At 45.7% G+C, this 20,765-nt stretch overlaps 1 pseudogene; it reads left to right on the forward strand.

Moving 5' to 3' along the window:
- Positions 1-10,544: 10,544 nt before the first annotated feature.
- Positions 10,545-18,081, forward strand: LOC148776162 (interleukin-37-like; annotated as a pseudogene).
- Positions 18,082-20,765: the final 2,684 nt, after the last annotated feature.

Below are 20,765 nucleotides of genomic sequence, written 5' to 3' on the forward strand. Positions count from 1 at the left end.
GGCTGCTTTCCATGGACAACTTGTTGACAAAGTGGATGTGCAGTCCCCTCATCTTCTCCTTCCTCTTTCATCATGGCTTAGATGGTTTCCTGGCCCTGAAGATGGCTACAATAAAGATTCAGTTCAGTTCAGTTCAGTCGCTCAGTCATGACCGACTCTTTGCGACCCCATGAATCACAGCACACCAGGCCTCCCTGTCCATCACCAACTCCCAGAGTGCACTCAAAGTCATGTCCATTGAGTCGGTGATGCCATCCAGCCATCTCATTCTCTGTCGTCCCCTTCTCCTCCTGCCCCCAATCCTTCCCAGCATCAGAGTCTTTCTTAGCGTTAGAGGAAGTCAAATATCTCCATCATCTACTACTGCATTACCAACCACCTGAAACTTAGTGGCTTAAAATAATAAAAACCATTTATTTTCTTCAAAACTCTGCCAGTTGAACAGAACTCAGTGGAGTCAGTTCACTACTGCTCCAAGCAATGTAAGGGAGTCTAGCTAGAGGGAGGATTCACATCCGAGACTGTCAAGTTGGTGCTGGGCTCTGCGTCTGTGCTATTGGTACAAAGCCTCGCACCTGTGACCTTGGTATGGGACTTCACACTTTGTTTATATATATTATGTACATCAGTTTGTATCAGTCGCTCAGTTGTGTCCGACTCTTTGCGAGCCCATGGACTGCAGCACGCCAGGCCTCCCTGTCCATCACCAATTCCCAGAATCCACCCAAACTCATGTCCATTGATTCGCCATCCAACCATCTCATCCTCTGTCATCCCCTTATCCTCCTGCCTTCAATCTTTCCCAGCATCAGGGTCTTTTCCAGTGAGTCAGTTCTTCACATCAGGTGGCCAAAGTATTGGAGTTTCAGCTTCAACATCAGACCTTCCAATGAACATTCAGGACTGATTTCCTTTAGGATGCATTGGTTGTATCTCCTTGCAGTCCAAGGGACTCTCAAGAGTCTTCTCCAACACAACAGTTCAAAAGCATCAATTCTACGCCACTCAGCTCTTTATAGTCCAACTCTCACATCCATATGTGACTACTGGAAAAATCATAGCTTTGACTAGATGGACCTTTGTTGGTAAACTAATATCTCTGCTTTTTAACATGCTGTCTAGGTTGGTCACACATTTCTTCCAAGGAGTAAGTGTCTTTTAATTTCATGGCTCCAGTCACCATCTGCAGTGATTTTGGAGCCCAAGAAAATAAAGTCTGCCGCTGTTTCCACTATTTCTCCATCTATTTGCCATGAAGTGATGGGACCAGATGCCTTGATCTTAGTTTTCTGAATGTTGAGCTTTAAGCCAACTTTTTCACTCTCCTCTTTCACTTTCATCAAGAGGCTCTTTATTTCTTCTTTACTTTCTGCCATAAGGGTGGTGTCATCTGCATATCTGAGGTTATTGATATTTCTCCCAGCAATCTTGATTCCAGCCTGTGCTTCTTCCAGCCCAGCGTTTCTCATGATGTACTCTGCATAGAAGTTGAATAAGCAGGGTGACAATATACAGCCTTGATATACTCCTTTTCCTATTTGGAACCAGTCGGTTGTTCCATGTCCAGTTCTAACTGTTGCTTCCTGACCTGCATACAGGTTTCTCAAGAGGCAGGTCAGGTGGTCTGGTATTCCCATCTCTTTCAGAATTTTCCACAGTTTATTGTGATCCACACAGTCAAAGGATTTGGTATAGTCAATAAAGCAGAAATAGATGTGTTTCTGGAACTTTCTTGCTTTTTCCATGATCCAGCAGATGTTGGCAATTGGATCTCTGGTTCCTCTGCCTCTTCTAAAACCAGCTTGAACATCTGGAAGTTCACAGTTCATGTATTGCTGAAGCCTGGCTTGGAGAATTTTGAGCATGACTTTACTAGCGTGTGAGATGAGTGCAATTGTGCAGTAGTTTGAGCATTCTTTGGCATTGCCTTTCTTTGGGATTGGAATGAAGACTGACCTTTTCCAGTCCTGTGGCCACTGATGGGTTTTCCAAATTTGCTGGCATATTGAGTGCAGCACTTTCACAGCATCATCTTTCAGGATTTGAAATAGCTCAACTGGAATTCCATCATCTCCACTAGCTTTGTTCATAGTGATGCTTTCTAAGGCCCACTTGACTTCACATTCCAAGATGTCTGGCTCTAGGTGAGTGATCACAGCATCGTGATGATCTTGGTCATGAAGATCTTTTTTGTACAGTTCTTCTGCGTATTCTTGCCACCTCTTCTTAATATCTTCTGTTTCTGTTAGGTCCCTACCATTTCTGTCCTTTATCGAGCCCATCTTTGCATGAAATATTCCCTTGGTATCTCTAATTTTCTTGAAGAGATCTCTAGTCTTTCCCATTCTGTTGTATTCCTCTATTTCTTTGCACTGATCACTGAGGAAGGCTTTCTTATCTCTCCTTGCTATTCTTTGAAACTCTGCATTCAGATGCTTATATCTTTCCTTTTCTCCTTTGCTTTTCACTTCTCTTCTTTTCACAGCTATTTGTAAGTCCTCCTCAGACAGCCATTTTGCTTTTTTGCATTTCTTTTCCATGGGGATGGTCTTGGTCCCTGTCTCCTGTACAATGTCACGAACCTCCATCCAGAGTTCATCAGGCATTCTATCTATCAGATCTAGTCCCTTAAATCTATTCCTCACTTCCACTGTATAATCATAAGGGATTTGATTTAGATGATATCTGAATGATCTAGTGGTTTTCCCTACTTTCTTCAATTTAGGTCTGAATTTGGCAATAAGGAGTTCATGATCTGAGCCACAGTCAGCTCCTGGTCTTGTTTTTGCTGACTGTATAGAGCTTCTCCGTCTTTGGTTGCAAAGACTATAATCAATCTGATTTCGGTGTCGACCATCTGGTGATGTCCATGTATAGAGTCTTCTCTTGTGTTGTTGGAAGAGGGTGTTTGCTATGACCAGTGCGTTCTCTTGGCAAAACTCTATTAGCCTTTGCCCTGCTTCATTCCGTGCTCCAAGGCCAAATTTGCCTGTTACTCCAGGTGTTTCTTGACTTCCTACTTTTGCATTCCAGTCCCCTATCATGGAAAGGACATCGTTTTTGGGTGTTAGTTCTAAAAGGTCTTATATCATAGAACCATTCAACTTCAGCTTCTTCAGCATTATTGGTTGGGGCATAGGCTTGGATTACTGTGATATTGAATGGTTTGCCTTGGAGACGAACAGACATCATTCTGTCGTTTTTGAGATTGCATCCAAGTACTGCATTTCGGACTCTTTTGACCATGATGTCTACTCCATTTCTTCTAAGGGATTCCTGCCCACAGTAGTAGATATAATGGTCATCTGAGTTAAATTCACCCATTCCAGTCCATTTTAGTTCGCTGATTCCTAAAATGTCAACATTCACTCTTGCCATCTCCTGTTTGACCACTTCCAGTTTGCCTTGATTCATTGACCTAACATTCCAGGTTCCTTTGCAATATTGCTCTTTACAGTATCGGACCTTGTTTCTATCACCAGTCACATCCACAACTGGGTGTTGTTTTTGCTTTGACTCCATCCCTTCATTCTTTCTGGAGTTATTTCTCCACTGATCTCCAGTAGCATATTGGACACCTACCGACCTGGGGAGTTCCTCTTTCAGTATCCTATCATTTTGCCTTTTCATACTGTTCATGGGGTTCTCAAGGCAAGAATATTGAAGTGGTTTGCCAGTCCCTTCTCCAGTGGACCACATTCTGTCAGACCTCTCCACCATGACCCGTCCATCTTGGGTGGCCCCACACGGCATGCCTTAGTTTCACTGAGTAGACAAGGCTGTGGTCCGTGTGATCAGATTGGCTAGTTTTCTGTGATTATGGTTTCAGTGTGTCTGCCCTCTGATGCCCTCTCACAACACCTACTGTCTGACTTGGGTTTCTCTTACCTTGGATGAGGGGTATCTCCTCACGGCCGCCTCTCCTGACCTTGAACATGGAGTAGCTCCTCTCGGCCCTCCTGCGCCCACGCAGCCACCACACCGTTCCCTGCTATTTACCTGTGGCCAAACTATGATGGAGGTAATGAAGATAATGGTAACCTCCCTCAAAAGACCCCAGGCATATACTTCCACAGTCCGTGCCCTCAACCCTGCAGCAGGCCACTACCAACCCATGCCTTTGCCAGAGACTTCCATACACCCACAGGCAAGTCTCCTGTGGGGTCACTGTTCCTTTCTCCTGGGTCCTGGTGCACAAGATTCTGTTGCTCCCTGTAAGAGTCTATTTCCCAGTCCTATGTAAGTTCTGGCAGCTCTATAGCGGAGTTAATGGCGACCTCCTTCAAGGGTACTTATGCCATACCCACACCCAGAGCCCCTGTCCCTGCGGCAGACCACTGCCGACCTGTACCTCCACAGGAGACGCTCAAACGCCGTTTTATCTCAGTCTCTGTGGGGTCCTGGTACTCACGAGGTTTGTTTGAGCCCTCTGAGCGTCTCTGGCAGGAACAGGGTTTGATTCTAAATGTGAATTCGCCCCTGCTACAGTCTTGCTGGGGCTTCTCCTTTGCCCTTGGACTTGGGGTATCTCCTCACAGCTTCTCCAGTGCCTACTGTCTTTCTGGGGTTTTTCTGACCTTGGACATGGGGTATCTCCACAAGGCTAGTCCAGCGAAGCACAGCCGCCACTCCTGACCTTGGATGTGGGGTATCTCCTCTTGGCCGCTCGCCGCTCCAGTGCCGGGCAGCTGCCACTATGCATATGTACATATAGGGCTTCCCAGGTGTCTCAGTGGTAAAGAATCTGTCTGCCAAACAGGAGGCATGGGTTCGATCCCTAAGGCAGGAAGATCCCCTGGAGAAGGAAATGGCAACCCACTCCAGTATTTTTGCCTGGGAAATCCCATGGACAGAGAAGCCTGGTGGAAATGGCAACCCACTCCAGTATTTTTGCCTGGGAAATCGCATGGACAGAGGAGCCATGTGGTTGCAAAGAGTCAGACACAACTTAACAACTAAACAACAACAAGATCATCATAATATAATTCTGATGATCTTCCTTTTAACTAACTTGGAATAAAACTATAGAGTATAAATTAATTAAAATTTTCACTAATGGGTAAATAAATTCAATAACTCCAAGTTTAAAAAAATGTCTTGCATTCTCAATCGATAATCAATTCCACTAGACGAAAAGACACACCTGCATTTCCTTTGCAGACAGCCCACCTACCTTGCATCACCTGAGAGGTTTCTGTGGGACAAGACCTTCAAGTTTTTTAACGGAATTCCCAGGCACACCCTTCAATCCTTCTGAGATTCAATTTCCTACGTTGCTTCTGGCATCAGTTTTGCTGAACTTCCCTACTCTGTGACATAACACACACCATTCTTTTCTCCAGTTTTCAGTTGCAATTTCCCCACTGCCCTTCAAGCCTTTCGAGCAGTCACCTCAAAACTTTCCAGCTTCTACCAGCCTCTCAAACACAAAGCTGGGGTCACGTGTTTTAAACTTCAGTTACTGGAGCACCTCACTCCTGATACCAAAATTTCTTCTAATTATCTATTCCTGCCATATCCAACCATCCCAAAACTTTGTGGCTTTTTCTTTTATTCTTTCTTTCGGTCATGCAGCATGGCATGTGGAATCTCAGTCCCCTCAGGGATCAAGCCTGTGCCCCGTGCAGTGGAAGTGCAGAGTCTTAGCTATTGGACCACCGGGAAAGTCTCAGTTTTTGGCTTATTTTGCTCACAATTCTGCATTATGGACAGGGCTCAGCTGAGACAGTGACTCTGTTTCATGTGACTCACTGGTCCTGGAGGATGCTTTCCCAGGAGGCCCCTGCTTTTGCTCTCATATTGGTGCTGCGTGTCAGCTAGGGGCTCAGCAGGGGTCTCAGTGGAGCCTTAATTTCTTTCCATGTGGAACTCCTAAGTGGGGCTACTTGGGATTTCTCACAGAATAATGACTGAGTTGCAAGAACAAATATCCCAAGAGACAGGAAGTAAAAGCCACCAGTCCCTAAGACCTGGAAGAGGCTGGAAACAGACACAATTCCACCACCTTCTATTGGCTGAGCAATCACAGAGCCCACCCAGAGTCAAAGACAGGATGCATGGATCACTCATCTCAAGGAGAGGAATATTAAAGGCTCCACATCATCTTTAATCTGCCCCGCCAGTGAGTTGTTAACTAATTTTTGTTATAATTTCACATCTACCCACTCCCATCCATTGTCCAGATGAGCAGCTGTCCTGGTAGCATATAAGACATACTAGCATGCTGATACCCACTCAGAGCCTCAGACACCGGACCTCCCTGGCCCAGGTATGTGGTCCTCATTCCTGGTTTCTAGAAATCACCCTCTGAGCTGTGGGTCCCAATGACTTTGGCCCTTCATAGTCTTCTGGATCAAGTTACATCTAAATTGTTTTCCTTTGCTGTGGACCTGCATAGACGAAAAGGTGGAATAGCACTCATTGGCTTGGCTGGATTGTTTTTTAAACTATGCTTGTGCTTCTCTAGCTATTTGGAATTTTATCCCTAAGACCACCTGAGCAACTTGCTCCTAGGAACAAGAACAGGCATTTTCTCTCAGGAGGCCCTAGATATCAGTGAGTTGTTAGTGATGCAACAACAATGGGAGAGGGCAAGTACGAAGCTCGAGAGCATACCTGTCTTGGGGTGTCGTGGCAGAGAACCACTGACGTCACAAACTCCTCTATTCCAGGGGCTGGGGTGACTAATTTTAAAGGCATAGAGAATTTGTGTTAGAAGGGTGCTTTTGGACTCACTGTTTTGAGCACTCTGCTTGATGGAGACAGATGCCAGATGGCTGAATGTGACTTTTTTTAGATGGATCTATAGATACCACCCAAGTAAATATCATCTAAAAGTCTGTTGTGAATTTCATTAACCTTGTGAGCCTATTTTGTCCATAACTGGATGTCAGTTACCTAGACATCTCCAAGTTCTCCAGGCTATTGGAATCATCTTTTTTTAAGTAGGAATTGACTTAATCGCCTATCCAACATATGGTGGAAACCCAACTTCTCTTACCCTGTTTCCTAAGACCTCAGCGTACCTCTTTGTCATCAGGGATTTCTTATGCCCTCTGATCACTCTCTTGGCTTACATCCTTCAGTTGGTTCTTGTGTTGGTCCCAAACTGACCCAGAATTTTGCTTTCCTCCAAAAACAAACAAAAAAGTGGCACTGAACAGTACCAGCCCTGTAGTTCTCACTTGGCTTTAGAAACATCTGTAAGACTTTTAAATATCCTGATGCTGAGTCAACTTCCTAGATCAACCAAACAGGAATTTCTTTCTTATGTATTTGTTTTTGGCTGTACTAGGACCGAGCGACTTCACTTTCACTTTCATGCACTGGAGAGGGAAATGGCAGCCCACTCCAGTGTTCTTGCCTGGAGAGTCCCAGAGACGGGGGAGCCTGGTGGGCTGCAGTCCGTGGGGTCACTATGGGTCAGACACGACTGAGCGACTTTACTTTCACTTTTCACTTTCACACATTGGAGAAGGCAATGGCAACCCACTCCAGTGTTCTTGCCTGGAGAATCCCAGGGACGGGGGAGCCTGGTGGGCTGCCGTCCATGGGGTCACACAGAGTCGGACACGACTGAAGTGACTTAGCAGCAGCAGCAGGTCTTCCTTGCTGTGCACAGACTTTCTCTGGTTGTAGCAATCGGAGGCTATTCTGTAGCAGCAGTACTCTGGCTTCTCATTGCAGTGGCTTCTGTTGTTGCAGAGTACAGGATCAGGACACAAGCAGGCTCCCTATTTGTGGCACACTTAGTTGTCCAAGAGCATGTCAGTTGTTCCTGAACCAGGGATGGAACCCGTGTCCCCTGCATTAGCTAGCAAATTCTTAACTACTGGAGCACCATGGAAGTTCCTCAAATAGAAATTTCTGAGAGTGGGACCCAGGCCTCCATATTTTTAATAACTCCTCTGAGTATTTCTGTGTCAGCAGTACTGAGAAACTCAGCTAGCACAGTGCTTCTCAAACATCAGTGTGTATGGGAATGATCTGGATATCTTGTTAGTATGCAGACTCTTTTTCTGGGGTTGAGGTGGGGCCCCATGTTCTCTATTTCTGTCTGATAAGCTCTCAAGTGTTACTGATACTGAGAGGGTAACAGGTGGGAAGGCCAGGGGTCTCCAAACGGAGAAAAAAGGCTGCAAGTGTCAGACATTTTTATCTCTCTTAAGCGGCAGGAGGAAACAAACTAGCGATATTTTTTTCCTTCTCTATACAAATTTAAAAGGAGGTTTCTCTTAAAATCCTGTGTTGCCATAATGACACCTGGTTTCACCTGAAGTTAACTATTCTCAAACCTTGAGTTAGCCAATGCATTTTTCTAATGGAAATGTTTGTCTTAAGCTATGTTAATATGCTATTCATTTACCCCAGACTCTGTCTTCAAGTCAGTTCCACCTAATGGCTCAGAACCTACTTGACAAACCAGTATGTTATACTCAGATATTGTTCCCCTAATCTATATAAACGAAATTATTTGTATCGTAATCTGCCCTTCTACAAGATTCAAATCAATCGTTTTACGGCCGGCCCGGGATGAATCATCTGGTGCCAAGATTATCCCAAAATGCATTTTATGGATGAGGGGCCTGGTGCCATTCTGAGTTTTAAGACATTCCTTTCTTTCATTAACAGACTGCTAGTGACGATATAACATCCAGCTGAAGACTAGCAGGGGGGTACTCTTTCTGCCCTCTTCTGATGTCTCTGTTAGAAGCTTTCTCTATCTCCTTTATACTCTAATAAAACTTTGTTACACAAAAGGTCTGAGCGATCAAGCCTCGTCTCTGGCCCCAGATTGAATTCTTATCCTCCAGAGGCCAAGAATCTCGGCGTCTTTTCATTCAGCAACAACCTTTCAATACTACTGATCCCCAGACCACACCCAGAGTAGCAAGGGGTCATCACACACCTGGGAGATGACAGCGTATAGCAAACAAACTGTACCCTTCCTGGTAAGACACACATCAGTGATACCTGCGTCAGAAACTTCTCACACACCAACTCCTCCAGCCCCAGCTCCCAGTCCTCTCTCCTTTCGTACTCCTTCAGTTCGGTTCAGTCACTCAGTCGTGTCCGACTCTTTGTGACCCCACGAATCACAGCACGCCAGGCCTCCCTGTCCATCACCAACTCCTGGAGTTCACTCAAACTCATGTCCATCGAGTCGGTGATGCTCCTTGGCCTGCCTCGATTTCCAGGGCCCTTGCCTTGCCCTTCTCAGGTGCTTGTGGAAGTATCAGACTTTTTTTTTCTTTATTGGATCAATCCAGTCCTCTCTGTCACCCAGCACAACACAACCCCATTCTAACAGTTTTGTTTCCACGCCTAAATGCACTGTCATGCTGCTGCTGCTGATGCTGCTAAGTCACTTCAGTCGTGTCCGACTCTGTGCAACCCCAGAGACGGCAGCCCATCAGGCTCCTCTGGCCTTGGGATTCTCAAGGCAAGAACAGTGGAGTGGGTTGCCCTTTTCTTCTCCTATGCACTGTCATAGGGACTGACTAATCCCAAGGGAGTGCTCTGCCTGATCAACATGACCTCTACCTTCTAAACCAGTGGTCCCCAAACGTCTCAACTCAAACACTAAATTCCTTTGTGTCTAGGGGATTTCTGTAAGAATCTCTAAGACAAGTATATATATCTGTGTGTGTGCGTGCATGTGCGTGTGTGCATGTGTGTGTGTGTGTGTGTGTGTGTGTGTGTGTGTATTTGGTTAGCTCAAAAGTTCATTCAAGTTTTCTATAAGCTGTTACTGAAAACCCAAAAATACTTTTGGGGCAATCCAGTATATGCCTGACAGTGACTTCCCTGGTGGCTCAGACAGTAAAGTGTCTGCCTGCAATGCAGGAGAATTGAGTTCAATCCCTGGGTCAGGAAGATCCCTTGGAGAAGGAAATGGCAACCCACTCCAGTATTCTTGCCTGGAGAATTCCATAGACAGTCCATAAGGGTGCAAAGAGTTGGACACGACTTCACTTTTCACTTTCATGCATTGGAGAACGAAATGGCAACCCACCCCAGTGTTCTTGCCTGGAGAATCCCAGGGACGGGGGAGCCTGGTGGGCTGCCGTCTATGGGGTCACACAGAGTCAGGCACGACTGAAGCGACTTAGCAGCAGCAGCAAGTGACTAACACACACACACACTCAGTCTGTGAACCAGCAGCATCTCCTATGAACTTGCCAGACCTGCTGTATCAGAATCTGCATTTTAGCAAGACTCCTTCCAGGTGATTCCTGGGAATTCTTCCACATGGGAAATAAAATACAGCAAGCAGCCAAAAATAGTCATTTGATAGGCAAACCACTGAATTACCTCAGTGGACTACACTCTACACAGAATTTCATTATGAATTGAAATGATTCTGTACTTCGACATTAAAGCAACATCCCCAAGTAGAGATGAGGCAAGGTCCTATAGGTAGGCATTAGGGCACTAGGTGAGGTTTTCTAGACTAGGGAGATTTCATAACCAGTATCCCCTGATCTCTACAGGTCCAGAATTCCCTTCACCTCTCCCATCTCGTTAATTCTCCCGCTTGGGTGATGTCTTCTTCAGAGGGCAGCTCAGACATGAAAACTGACCGTGAGTTCCATGAAGATGAATCTGAATCCTTGCCAGACCTGGAAGGTAAGAAACCTCTACAGATTCATCATGAGCATGAAAAAGTGATTCCTAAACAGGAAATGTGTTCAGTGTTGTCTATAGAAATGGTTCTTCCTCTGTCCAGTTTGCCAAAGAACTGAGCTCCAGGAATTTCCATAGCACATTAAATTGCTGTTTTTTAGTCTCTAAGTCATGTCCAACTCTTTGCAACCTTATGGACTGTAGCCTGCCAGGCTCTTCTGTCCATGGAATTCTCCAGGCAAGAATACTGGAGTGGGTTACCATTTCCTTCTCTAGGGGATCTTCCCTACCCAGAGATTGAACCTGGATCTCTTGCATTGTAGGTAGATTCTCTACTACTGAGCCACCTGGGAAGCCCAGGAACATTAAGTAGATAGGAACAGTTATGAAAAGTGTTGGAAAAGGACATAGTAGGATTTAAGAACCCAATCTTATCCTGAGTAGACACAATTTTCATACATACACTCTGATTTAAAAAACAGAACAAAACTTCAAAGCACTGCTTCTCCAATCAACTGGTTTGCAGATACTAAACTCCCTAGACCACAAAAGGCAAAACCACAGGACTTCCCTGGTGGTCCAGTAGCTAAGACTCTGCACTCCCAATGAGAGAGGCCTAGGTTGGATCCCTGCTCAGGGAACTGGATCCCAAATGCTGCAACTTTAAGATCTGGCACAGCCAAACAAATAAAATAAAATTTTAAAATTTCAAAGGAATAACCAGGAGTGAGATCCATCTTGTTGAAAGTCTTCCTTAGCCCTCCAACCCAAAAATCAGAAAAGAGACCCCTTTTTTGGACTGGAGGAGGTCTAGCTAGATCACCACTGGCAAAACTCTTGTGATTTATCACCAGATATTCTGGGGCGGGGAGGGGGGAGGGGGAGGGAAATGGCTCTGAGAAGTCCCACTTTAAGGAATCAAGCTTAACAGTACTTAATTCAGAATCTCCCCAAATGATTGGACACAGAACCCTCTTAAGAGCATTATATGTGTCTGTGTGAGAGTTTTACAGATTGCCCTTTAGCAACTGCCAAAGTTGAGAATTAAATCATATCTAAGCCAATGAACTTACACCCTAGGCTAACGGCATTGTATTTGCTGACTTTTTGTCTTTGTCTCTCGTCATCAGCACAAGGCGCCCTGGCATCAGACCCCAGCCTTTCTTCTGTGGCTTCCACCCACTCTGGTGACCTCCCAAGGGGTTGTGGGATGGGAGGCGAGGGTGGTAGGTAGCTAAGCCTCCCTTAAGAAGCAGGGAACTTCCTCCTGGCGGCATCTAAAACAAGGGGTGGGTGGGTGGAATTGGCACCAAGCCTTTGCAATTTCTGCTTTGAAAAAATTAGCCTTTGGGGGAAGAATAAACCCAGAAAATTGATACAGGACTTGGAGCTGGTGAAGGGCAAGAAATTCACATTTCTTGATAAATATATTCCAAACTCCATGCTGAACTCTTTCCACAAGGAAATGTTTGTTTCCTATGACAACTTTACTGTGTGTGTGCTCAGTCATGTCTGATTCTTTGACACCCCATGGACCGTGGCCTGCCAGGCTCCTGTGTCCATGGAATTTTCCAATCAAAAATACTAGAGTGGGTTGTCTTTTCCTACTCCAGGGGGTCTTTCTGACCCAGGGATAGAACTCACATCTCTTGAGTCTCCTGCATTGGCAGACAGATTCTTTACCAACTGTGCCACCTGGGAAGCCCAACTTTACTGGGAAAGTGTTATATTTCCACCTTTTTGATAAAGACAGTGTAAGGAATATGCTATGCACAGGCCTGTACTACAATTAATGGGGCTTCTTTGGAAAATAAGAATGACTTTCTCACCACCCCCAGGCGAAGGGCTGGGAGCAGTAAGAAGTACATAGTGGAAAGACATCTTGAAAACAAGATGTTTATGTACGGATGTGACTGATGGAAAACCATTAGTGACTGTTTCTGTAACCAGAGCCTTGAGGGAGTTGCTGAGAAAGGGCGTCACTAGACAAAAGGCTAAACAAAGTCATGAAAGGCCTGACAGTTTGACATTGAGGACTGTGCATTGTGTATCTTTATCCCCAATCTGAGATTGTAAAGAACAGGTATCTCTAGAGCAGGAATAAGGAAGTAGAAGTTAACAATAAAAGACGTGCAAGGATTAGGATCTGGGCTTTTGCCTGGAATGGCATCAGCCCCCTGATTCCCACTGTATTTCTGAGTCTTCTTCTTTATTCTTCTGCAGCACTGCTCCCTCGGGTCGGTTCGTTGTTGCTGGTCCTGACAGACAGATTATCAGAAGTGTGAGTAACTCACAGAAGACATGTAGTGACAAGTAGCAAAGACAGGATGATCAGCAGGTCTGCCTGCCTCTAAGTCCACGGTTCCTTCCATCACACACAATGGGCAGACCTCAGTTTCAGTTCCAGAATGTGTGCACGGGCCCCACACTTCCTTGTCTATAAAGTGCTATGAAAACCCAGTGACAGAAAGAAAAGACGAACTTTCACTGCTAGCCCAGTCAGTGATTGCCACTCCCAGTTTTGCTGGTGGCGATGATGGTTTGGTTGGCATTAAAAGCTAGACTCCTTTCCGGGACTGGCCCCAATTCCTCTGGCCCTGATGTCCCTCAGGGAAAGTGATACATTGGCAGCTCCTCCCACCAGAAGCCCACTGATTGCCATTCTCTGCCAAGATGCCCTTGTTTCAAGTTCTCCCAACCTGCCCCTGGAACTCAGGCCCTGGTGTAAGACCTCTGGCCACTGACTTTGGGTGTAGAAATTGCTGTTTGAAGACTGCAGTGGGGCCAGGCAAGGAAGGCTCTGTGAATGCTCCCTTAGTACTTATGCAAATGAGCACAGGATGACTTTCGTTTAACTTTACGCAATTGCAGGCCAGTGGGGGAGCAAGTGGGGCAACAGACTTCTAACAACAATTTTGATATACAAAGAAAATAAGAAACTGCAGTAGAAGGCAGCACAGTTGCTTCAGGAACACAGAAAACCAGTTTATGTTGAGGGGGTTGAATTGTGTTATATATCTCAGAAGAGGTGATGCCTGCACTGAATATCAAAGGAGAAGCTGGAATTACACTGGGAATAAAGGTAGAAAGCAATTCTAGGCAGAAGGGGCAGCGTAAACAAAGGCATAGAGGAACATATGGAAGAGCAGGAGCTTGGGACTGAGGCATGAAGCCAGTGTGGAGGAATGGCAGGAATGCAGGCTGAAAAAGCCAAGTGATGAAGACTTTGTCCACCTCCCTGAACAACCATGCCCTTACGATGCAGAAGGTTTCCTCAGTTGCGCTGTCCTATCTTAGGGGTATCAAACTCAGGATGATTTCCTTTCAATGCATGCCAACCATGGAGTGCATCCCTATGCAAGTTTTGTAAAAGGTCAGTAGTATACTTCTCTTAGACCTCAGAGGTACCAGGAAGTGTTGAACCATTGATTTTTAACAGTATTCCAGTTCTTTTTATTCCATTTTTTGTGTCAATCTATTTTTCCCCAAAGAAAGACAGTTTGAACTTGGGGATACAATTAGATGCATCTTCAGTTAGTTTCGACCTTCGTTGTTTTATTCCCCAACAAAAGTCACATGTGGCTGGGGTCAGAAGAGCCCTTGGGGGACTTCCCTGGTGGTCCAGTAGTTAAGAATCTGCCTTGCAATGCAGGGGACACAAGAAGGGACTCAATCCCTGGTCAGGGAACTAAGATTTCACATGCTGGGGAGCAACTAAGTGCACATATCACAACCAAAGAGTCCGAGCGCTGCAATGAAAGATCCCGCATGACCCAACAAAGGTCTCATGTGCCACAACTAAGACCCGAGGCAGCCAAATATTTTTTAATAAAAAAAATTTAATAATAATAAATAAATAAATTTTTTAAGAAGAAGAGCCCTCCAAAGCACACTGATAACTTCCTCCAGACCCAGAGAGGCCCCTGCAGTGAACTCTGACCCCGGGCTGATTACTGAAAGCCCCACCCTGGGCCTGTGAAAAATACAGAATGAGTCAGGAATTAACCCCACACGAGCATACAATACCCGCAGTATGAGGTCTTGCCATCCTGCTGTCCTTCCCCAAACACAGACTGATGGCTGGGGCAGGTCCAAGTAGAAGATGTCTCTCCCACTAAGGGATTGACAGAGGGCTTCAGGGGGAGGAGGTGGCATGTGAGTTAAGATGACAGGACAGGGAGGAGGTGGACCAGAGGCAGCAGGAGGAGGGCGCATACCACAGCTCCCAGCTGAAAGCATCATGTTTATAGCGAGTAGGAATCCAGACTGTGTTATGTCTAGATATAATTATACAGTACAATTTCTAATCTACAAGGTCATCTATCAATTATCATATTTCATATCTGCTGTTCTAGATAGACTCTATCATCAATTCTATGTATGGGCTGCAACACCTGACCATCTCCCTTTACAATTTTATTCATTTATTTTTGCTGCTCAGGCTTTCTCTAGCTGTTGGGAGCAGGGGCAAATCTCTAGTTGCGGCGTGCTGGCTTCTCACTGCAGTGGCTTCTGTGGTTGCGGAGTACGGGCCCTAGAGCACTCAGGTTCAGTAGTTGTGGCTCAGGGCTTCTAGAGCACAGGCTCAGTAGTTGTAGCTCATGGGTTTAGTTGCGCCACGGCAAATGAGATCTTCCTGGATCAGGGATCGAACCTGCGTCTCCTGTACTGCAAGGCAGGCTCTTAAGCACTGGACCAGCAGGGAAGCCCCAGCACCTGACCATCTGATGGATGGTCACTGGCCCTATCACAAGGAGCACAGGGACAAGTTTCCAGTCTAGGATTGCCCCCCTTCGTCTCAGCAGGGCTGCTTTGACCGAACACTCCAATTTCCCCCCACCAACATGTTCAGGCAAATCCTGGCCAATGTTGCAGCTGGCCCCGCCCACTCAGGCTCCACAAGGGCAGACACAGTCCCTCTGCACTTTGCTCCAAACTCTTGCATCTCCAGTTCCTCTCAATCCAAAGCTGCTGTTCTTGGGGCCTTCCTGCTTCACCTCATTACTTTCAGCCTTTCACCCTCCTCGCCATTGGCCCCACTGGTGCCCAACATGGCAGATATCTGTGCCACCCCAGCCTTACTGATAGCATGGGCCCACCAGGGAGATGATGCAGAAAAGAGGGTTATCAATACTATCACTAGTAATGATGATGATGTATCTTTAGTACTGTCATGGATATATGACTTTTTTATGATATATTACTTTCCTTTCATTTGGATACATCAATACAACTATTACTTATAACAATGATGACTTTTCAATGAGTGTTACCCACACCACCACTAATAATAATAATGAGCTTTCCTTGAATCCCTCCTATTCCCCACACCAACCCTGTGTAAGGTAGCCTTTAGTAGCCTCATTTTACTGGTGGGTCAAATGAGATTTAGTAACTTGTTCAGCTTGTAAACGTGGAGAAGGAAGTGGCAACCCACTCCAGAATTCTTGCCTGGGAAATCCCATGGACAGAGGAAATTGGTAGGCTATAATCCATAGGGTCGCAAAGACTCGGACACGACTGAGTACACACGCACACATCAGCTTGTAAATGATTGAACAAGGATTGGACCCCAACTCAGTCTGACTTCAGGGTGCAGGGGTTAATCACTGAAGTTCGTCGATGAATGGATGGATCAGTTAGGATAAAAAACTAATAAGAGGTCTACATCTTGCCTAAGTCCGCTGAGACAAGTGGGGACCTGAGGCCTTGTTAATGGTTTCTAATCTCTGGTACTGTTTTTCAGATCCAAGAGTCAAATCTGTAACCTTTAAGAAGTGTAATATTCGAGACAGGAAACAGCAAGTTCTGGTTTTGGAAGGCGCAGTCCTCAAGGCAGTCCCAGACAAAGACATCACAGCCCGAGGTGACTCTCAGCCTTACTTTATTCAGAAGAAGTGGTCCTCATTCTCTCACTGCCCACCTTGCCTGTAGGGAGGCCCTCCCCCATGGGCAGCTCAGCTCCCTCTTCCCTGGGACTGGCAAATGGCTGCCTCTTGGAAAGAGCACAAGGCAGCTGATGACCATTAGCATCAAGGATGGGAATATGGGCCCAGAGACCCCCTGACTTCAAAGAAGTCTTCCTGGGAGGGCTGGGAGGAAGAGGAGCCATAGGGACAGGGAGTGGGAAATTCCAAGAAGAGGGACAGTCTTGGGCCCTGGGACAACCCAGGCCTGCGAATTTGATGACACTGCACAGGGAAACATGGCGGTTAAACCCAAAATGACAACAGGAAAAAAAAAAAAGATCATTTTTCTCCTCTTGGGCTGATTCAGTTTCTGACTTTTTCCAAAGACTTTATTATTACTATTATATTTATTTATTTTTAATTGATTGATGATTGCTTTATAATATTGGTTTGATTTCTGTCATATATTAGCATGAATCAACCATAGATGTACATATGTCTCCTCCGTCTTAAACCTCCCTCCCACCTCCCTGCCCATTCCCAACCCTCTAAGTTATTAAAGTCCCAGTTTGAATTCCCTGAGTCATACAGCAAATTCCCACTGGCTATCTGTCTTACATCTGTTAGTGTATATGCTTCCATGGTACTCTCTCCATTCATCTCATCCTCTCCTTCCTCTTCCCCACCCTTGTCCATAATTTCAGAGACTTTTTATATATCAGTTTCACACAGAAGAGTTGTGAAACCTATGAACGAGGGAAAGAATCATATTCTTTTGGCTGTCTCGAAAGGCGAACTCTGTCTCTACTGTGACAAAGTCAAAAGCCCAAAACATCCTTCTTTGCAACTAAAGGTAGGCGACCTAGGAACAAAATGTCTCCTGTCCTGCCACCCAGGAACGTGCAAAGCCTAAATGATAAGACTGAAAGCCTGAATTTTGACAACTGCCTTGATCTCTCCTTTCTTTCTTCCCAAGGTATCCTGGCCACCTAACAAACTCTGCTCTGTGTTTCAGAAAAAGCACATCAAAGAACTGAGTTCACTGAAGGCTAAGGATTGTCTGCCTTTCACTTTCATCAAAGAACAAGTGGGTTCCTATTTCACTCTGGAGTCAGCTGCAAACCCAGGATATTTTGTCTACACCTCCAACAAACCTGGACAACCTATAGGAATGACCAAAGAACTGCTGCTGCTGCTGCTGCTAAATCACTTCAGTCGTGTCCGACTCTGTGTGACCCCATAGATGGAAGCCCACCAGGCTCCCCCATCCCTGGGATTCTCCAGGCAAGAACACTGGAGTGGGTTGCCATTTCCTTCTCCAATGTGTGAAAGTGAAAAGTGAAAGTGAAGTCGCTCAGTCGTGTCCAACCCTTAGCGACCCCACAGACTGCAGCCTCCCAGGCTCCTCCATCCATGGGATTTTCTAGGCAATAGTACTGGAGTGGCTTGCCATTGCCTTCTCCGGACCAAAGAACTAGGGCAAGAAAAAAACATTCATTTTCAACTTCAATAGACTAAAATGGAACTCAACACAGTGCAAGACTGAACATACCATCTGACAGTGGCCAGTTTGACAACAGTGCACAACCCTCAACTTCTATTAGCAATTGGCCCAGAAAGCCAAGCCAAGCCCATTGTGCTCAGTTGTGTCTGGTTCTTTGCAACCTCATGAACTGTAGTGCACCAGGTTCTTCTGTCCATGGGATTTTTCAGACAAGAATATTGGAAATAGTTGCCATTTCCTTCTGCAGGGGATCTTCCTGACCCAGAGATCAAGCCCATGTCTCCTACATCTCCTGCGTTATAGGTGGATTCTTTACCCACTGAGCCATCAGGGAATAGTCAAGGAAGAGTCAATGACTGCCAGTTTCTCTATTTTGGCACCCACTTCCAACTCAGGACCAATTAGGAAAAGACAGCTATGTTGCCCAAACCAATCACATAGATGCCTCTCCCCCAGCTTCCCCATGGTAACAAATCCAATCAAAGCATAGCTGGAGCCCTCCCTTTCTGCCTGCCCTGAATCTCTGCCAAAAGCTACTGACAGTGGCTGACTTCCTTTGATATAGCCAACTCTGATTAAATAGGTGCCATTTCCTCTTGAGTAGTCAAAGGGAGCAAGAATACAGAGTATTGAAGAAACTGTTCAATAAGTGGTGCTAGGAAAACTGGACAGTTACACATAAAAACAATGAAATTATAACACTTCCTAATAAAATACACCAAAATAAACTCAAATGGAATTAAGATCTAAATATAAGGTTGGACACAATAAAACTCTTTGAGGAAAACATAGGCAGAAGGATCCTGGACATAAATCACAGTGAGATCTTTTATGACCCAGCTCCTAGAGTAATGAAAATATAACAACAAGCATAAGGAGGAGGCAAAATAAGGAAAGATATCTCCTTGTAATATCTCGACTTCATCGCAGGATTGGCTTCTACTGTCATTCGTCCCATTTGTGTGTATGGAGTTTGGGCCATAAAAATAGGGTGTGGTTAATTACAAAGGCTTAAATAAATTTCTAGAGATTGATGATCTCAGTGTCTGTGGGTTTGCCCCTTTCCTAAACACGTGCAACCTGACCCAGCTCCTTCTGTTTCTCAAAAGGTAGCCAGACCATAATGATTATCTCCTCCAAGAGGGCAGCCTGGATTTTGCAAGCTCTAAAATCATTGATTTGTGTAGAGGGTGAATGAAATCTAGGAAAACTGATCCAGTTGCCAACTGAAGAGTTTTCGGTTCAGTTCAGTTCAGTCGCTCAGTAGTGTCCGACTCTTTGCGACCCCATGATTCACAGCACGCCAGGTCTCCCTGTCCACCACCAACTCCTGGAGTTCACTCAAATTCATGTCCATCATGTCGGTGATGCCAACCAGCCATCTCATTCTCTGTTGTCCCCTTCTCCTCCCACCCCCAATCCCTCCCAGCATCAGAGTCTTATCCAGTGAGTCAACTCTTCTCATGAGGTGGCCAAAGTATTGGAGTTTCAGCTTTAGCATCAGTCCTTCCAATGAACACCCAGGATCGACCTCCTTTAGAATGGACTGGTTGGATCTCCTTGCAGTCCAAGGGACTCTCAAGAGTCTTCTCTAGCACCACAGTTCAAAAGCATCAATTCTTCGGCTATCAGCTTTCTTCACAGTCCAACTCTCACATCCATACATGACCACTGGAAAAACCATAGCCTTGACTAGACGGACCTTTGTTGGCAAAGTAATGTCTCTGCTTTTTGATATGCTATCTAGGCTGGTCATAACTTTCCTTCCAAGTGGTAAGTGTCTTTTAATTTCATGGCTGCAATCAGCATCCGCAGTGATTTTGGAGACCCCAAAATAAAGTCTGACACTGTTTCCACTGCTTCCCTGCCTATTTCCCATGAAGTGATGGGACCAGATGCCATGATTTAGTGGGGTTCAAATCACTGCAGATGCTGATTGCAGCCATGAAATTAAAAGACGCTTACTCCTTGGAAGGAAAGTTATGACCAGCCTAGATAGCATATTAAAAAGCGGACACATTACTTTGCCAACCAAGGTCCGTCTAGTCAAGGCTATGGTTTTTCCAGTGGTCATGTATGGATGTGAGAGTTGGACTGTGAAGAAAGCTGATCGCCAAAGAATTGATGCTTTTGAACTGTGGTGCTGGAGAAGACTCTTGAGAGTCCCTTGGACTGCAAGGAGATCCAACCACTCCATCCTAAAGGAGATCAGTCCTGGATGTTCATTGGAAGGACTGATGCTAAAGCTGAAGCTCCAATACTTTGGCCACCTCATGAGAAGAGTTGACTCACTGGATAAGACTCTGATGCTGGGAGGGATTGGGGGAGGGAGGAGAAGGGGATGACAGAGAATGAGATGGCTGGATGGCATCACCGACTTGATGGACATGAGTTGGGTGAACTCCGGGAGTTGGTGATGGACAGGGAGGACTGGCGTGCTGTGATTCATGGGGTCGCAAAGAGTCGGACACGACTGAGCACCTGAACTGAGCCGAGCTGAGCTGAATGGCAAAGGGTGTAGTGAGGCATTGTCTGTGAGTCCTCCGTGCAGAAGAGCAAAGCAGTGGGTGGGGACCAGTGGGAGGAACCAGTGACAATGAATCCAGAGCAGGTAGCAGACAGAAGCTAGCTTCCCTTAGTCCCTTCCCTTAGCCAAGCAGGGTTTTCTTCCATCTTTGTTTGCCATCTGGTGGGTGCTGGTCTGAGTCTATCTTTCCCATGAAGGA

The sequence above is a fragment of the Moschus berezovskii genome, chromosome 11, assembly GCF_049115385.1.
Source record: "Moschus berezovskii isolate FMDL1 chromosome 11, NW_MosBer_1.0, whole genome shotgun sequence".
NCBI classification, from domain to species: Eukaryota; Metazoa; Chordata; class Mammalia; order Artiodactyla; family Moschidae; genus Moschus; species Moschus berezovskii.